This window comes from Puntigrus tetrazona, unplaced genomic scaffold (assembly GCF_018831695.1).
Source record: "Puntigrus tetrazona isolate hp1 unplaced genomic scaffold, ASM1883169v1 S000000175, whole genome shotgun sequence".
Lineage (NCBI taxonomy): Eukaryota > Metazoa > Chordata > Actinopteri > Cypriniformes > Cyprinidae > Puntigrus > Puntigrus tetrazona.
In genome coordinates, this window is record NW_025047846.1 from 640,001 (window position 1) to 645,000 (window position 5,000).

At 35.5% G+C, this 5,000-nt stretch overlaps 1 pseudogene; it reads left to right on the forward strand.

Annotated features, from left to right (window-relative positions):
- LOC122333065 overlaps positions 1-5,000 on the forward strand; it is a 29,146-nt pseudogene that overhangs the window by 12,526 nt on the left and 11,620 nt on the right.

A 5,000-nucleotide genomic window follows, 5' to 3' on the forward strand; every position in this document is an offset into this window, starting at 1 on the left:
TGGCTCTGTACTCAAAAGTTTTTCGCCGAGAAACGTGGCATTTATCTGCAAAAAATGCAGTTTGGCTCAAGAAACTTTGCGTTTGCTGGCAAAAAAAATTGTTACGGTTTTTCAACATTATTGCATTATGCTACGAAACGTTGCATTCGCTTGCAAAACGTGTGTTTTTCTGCTATGTCACGTTTACTTTTTGCTTATTCTAAATTATTGCAAGTAAACGCGAATGCTTTACGAGCGAATGCAACGTTTCTTATCATTTGGAAAAAGCGTTACGTTCTTGCGTTACGCCAAACTTTGCAAGCGCTGCATTTCCCTCAGAAACATCGCAAGCATTGCGTTCACGTTTACTTAGGGTTAGTTTAGGGTTAGGGTTAGGGTTAGCGAAAACGATTTTTTTTGCAAGCAAACGCGACATAGCAGAAAAACACACGTTTTGCAAGCGAATGCGATGTTTCGTAGCGTAATGCAATAATGTTGAAAAACCGTAACAATTTTTTTTGCCAGCAAACGCAAAGTTTCTTGAGCCAAACTGCATTTTTTGCAGATAAATGCCACATTTCTCTGCGAAAAACTCAACTTTTGAGTACATAGCCAATGCAATGCGTGTTTCTGAGGGAAATGCAGCGCTTGCAAAGTTTGGCGTAACGCAAAAACGCTACGCTTTGCATCACGCCAAGAAACCTTGCGTAAAAGCGAGTGTTTTTGTGAGCGATTGGAGCATTTCTTGGAGAAACGCGAGTGAATCCACCCGTTAAGCAATTTTAGTAGATATCAGTACATAAAGCTGCATCGATAAAATAATCGGTGCGCACTGGAGCGTGACTTTAATTTTTTTTGTGCAAGCAGATGAGGGGCTGCTGGTGTTTGGATTGAGCGCTGACCCCGAGCAGCTGGGAAGGAAATGCTCAGTGAATGTTTGACTTGCGCTGTTAGCCGCGCATGTGGTCCTGTTATCCGCCTTTGTGAGACTGGCTAGAGCGGAAAAGCGAAATAAAATCACGTACCGCACAACGACCCATAATAGGAGACGTTTACTTCACGCAGAGAATCACTTGCCACCCAACGCTTGCCTTCCAGGAAGAAAAATGGCTGGCGTTTTGAAAGGAAGAGCTGATCCGAGTTCACCTGTGGTTGTCGGGAAGGCCGTGGAAGCGGGTCGGTGTTTTTCAGTGTCGCTGGACCGTAAGCCTCTTTGGATCTGGACTCATGTGACAGTGTCCATTGGGCGTGGATCAAAGGAGGCTTAATCTGGTGGAGGTCGTGGGGATCTGCCCGCTTCCTTCCTCTCCGCTCATTAGGGACGGACTGCACAGATAAAGAAGAAACGTTCCTGAAGACACACGTTTTATTTTATATTCGCACGGACACGCGAACCTATGATATTAATGCACTTTAATAATAGCGTTTACTTTGGCCAAACATAACGTGAAACGCAAATTTAAGTTTGACTAAAATAAAACGAAGCAGCGCGACAAGAATCGTTTAATATAATCCATATAAATATTTAATAATTATTTTTAAAATCTGTATTTATTGCTAGCACTACGATTTAATTTTCTAATTTAATTATTCAGTTAGAATTAAAAATAATTTGAATTTAATTTATTAATTAATGACACAGTAAAGTCGATAGTTAAAAAAATAAATGGACTGTAAACGGATAATGTTTAAGTATTTATCCTATACATCTACACACACACACACACACACACACACACACACATAAATGCACTAGTACTACAGATGCGTATTTATTTATTTTGTAACTATGTTTTACATTTTTAAGACTTTTAATAATTTATAATAATTGTTTTTTTATTTCTAATTATTAAATATAGGCATTATAGCTATTACAAGTAGTAAAATATAGTAAATTGCAGTGTATGCAAGTAGTAAAATATAGTAAAAAGTAATATTATTAAAATATAAAGAGGTTTATATTAATAAGAGGTGATATTACCTGGCAGACTCAGTTCACTCAGTTGTTGTTAAGCGTGTGATCCGATCTAACTCGGGGTGTGTGTGTGTGTGTGTGTGTGTGTGTGTGTGTGTGTGTGTGTGTGTGAAATGAGATGCACCTGAGAAACATTCTCAAGACGCTTACATATAATTAGATATTTCTTACAGAAGTCTCTTTCACTCGCCAAGGCCGCATTTATATTTGATCAAAAATACAGTAGTAATTGTGAAATAAAATTAGAATTTAAAATAACTGTTTTCTTTGTGAGTATGTGTTGAAGTGTAATTTATTTCTGTGAAGCATAGCTGGATTTCCAGCATCATTTATTCATTTATTAGCATTCATTTATTGCTCAGGAACATTTCAGATTATTATTATTAATGTTGAATATAACGAAGCAGTTGTGCTGCACTGTGGAAACTTAAATTTTATTTTTCAGGACTCATAGATTAATAGTGTATACATGTATGTATATTATTATAATTATTTTTCATATCATAAAAAATATATATATATATATATATTATTATTATTATTATTATTATTATTATATCATGTATAAAAATAAGATAAAAATATTATTATTTATTATTTTATCATGTATAAAAAAGATACAATTATAATAGTAATATATATTTTATTAATTTTATCATATATAAAAATAAGATAAAAATCTATACTATTATTTAATCATATATAAAAATAATATATTAATAATAATATATTATTATTATTATTATTATTTGATCATATTACTATATATATATATATATATATATATATATATATATATATATTTTTTTGATAAAATAATAATAATAATAATATATTTTCTTATTTTATATATATATATATATATATATATATATATATATATATTTTTTTATTTTATCATATATAAAAAATAAGTTAAAAGATATAGAATATTGTTATTATTATTATTATTATTATTAATTTATTTATTTCCGTATTTGTTATCTTAATTATTCCAATCTCTTGTCCAGCAGTGTATAGGCCTATCTTGTAATATTTCGTTGCTCTCTCACAGGGAGATTTCAGCTGTAAGAAGACAGCCGCTCATAACTTCCACATGCAGTCGGTCTCCATCCAGAGTCTGTCGGAGCTGGAGAGGGTCCGGCTGCAGGAGGTGGCTCTGCTCAGACTCGTCAAGGACTTCGATCTGGGTTGCCAGATCACCATCCCCAAAGGTACACGGAGACTCTGGCATTTCAGCCAATAAGAGGCGTCGCTTTCTCGAGCGCCTTCCAGTCCCGCTCTTAGTTTCTGATGTTTTGTGTGCGATGTCTTTTCCAGATGGACAGAAGCGGAAAAAGTCACTCAGGAGGAAGCTGGATTCTTTATCCAAGGAAAAGAGAGACAAAGGTATGCGTTCGGGTTTTTGCATGTTTGTCATCGTCTAGAAGTTAGAAGTGTCTTAATGACATGGAAACGCTTTAAGGCTATATTAAATATCTCATATGGTAGAACGAAAGCCATAATTATCTTAAAATTGTGGCTAAAATGGTAATGCGGTCTGATGTTATTTATAAACTTTAAAAGGTGAGGATTTAAACGTGAGCAACATTTAAAGTAAAAATCAATAAATTAGTTTATTTAGTCGAGTCACTTTTATTTATACAGCGCTTTATAGTTCATAGTAAAAGACCGGCATCATTTATAAACTTTAGATCGTAACCAATGTTTACTTTTCATATTCTAACGTCATTTAGACGGGTGCGCATTTTATTTGTTTGCAGGCTTTTCAAAATAAGAGTCCTGGTGTATTTCAGGCACGTTTAGAATGAAATGTCCTGCATCGTGCATTTTCTTTTTATTTTTATAGAGAAGCATTAGAGCAATAATCAAGCCTTTCTTTAAACACTTTATCATCAAGTCCACGGCAACGGTAGGCTGTATAGAACAAAAGCGGGCGCGTCTTTTAGTAAAGGTCAGAATTTAAAAAAAAAATAAATAAATAAATAATTACTTCAGCTATAGTTTCTAAAACCAAACGTCATGAAAGTTAATGTTTAAATTAAATGAACGTTAATGCAGAAAAGGCAAGAATTTATTCAAAACATCAGCAAAAATAATCGTATCTCGTTAAAAATAACAGAGTTAGCCACAGACGAATATATCAGTAGTTATTTCACACATTTTTAATGTATAATAAACCCTTTTCATTTACTCTTATGCATTTAGTGGATGTTTTAATCCAAAGTGAATTACAAAAGAAAAGCATAAACGACTCTTTAGTGTTCACATGTGAGTGTGTGTCTGTGTGTGTGTGTGTGTGTGTGTGTGTGTGTGTGTGTGTGTGTGTGTGTCTCTGTGTGTGTCTCTGTGTGTGTGTGTCTGTGTGTGTGTGTGTGTATCTGTGTCTGTCTGTGTGTGTGTGTGTGTGTCTCTGTGTGTGTTTGTGTGTCTCTGTGTGTGTGTCTCTGTGTGTGTTTGTGTGTCTCTGTCTGTGTGTCTGTGTGTGTGTGTGTGTGTGTGTGTGTATGTGTATCTGTGTATGTGTATCTGTGTGTGTGTGTGTGTCTGTGTCTCTGTGTCTCTGTGTCTCTGTGTATCTGTGTGTGTGTGTCTGTGTGTCTCTGTGTGTGTGTGTGTGTGTGTGTGTCTGTGTGTCTCTGTGTGTGTGTCTGTGTCTGTGTGTGTGTCTGTGTCTGTGTGTGTGTGTGTGTGTGTGTGTGTGTGTGTTAACTGACTGCTACATATTAAACTACTACTAACTAAACTTCTTTGTACTCTAGTGTTCTGTTCTCTATTTATTAAACAGTCGCCGAAAGCATAAAACTAGCTTGCTCTAATCTTTTCTTCGAGTGTTTTCTTTTTATTTACGATGCGATCCCAAAAAGCCCGTCACAGCTCTCGCGTTGGTTTTTCCATCGTCCTCGTTTGTCAGTCGACCGGATAAAACTGCTTTCGCTTTCTGGCACGTTGCAAATATCATCGCGTGCGCTTCAGCGGAAGGCCGTGTGGCGTGATCACATGATCAGCGGCGCTCGTTCACGTTCACGTAGAAACAGAGCGCGCT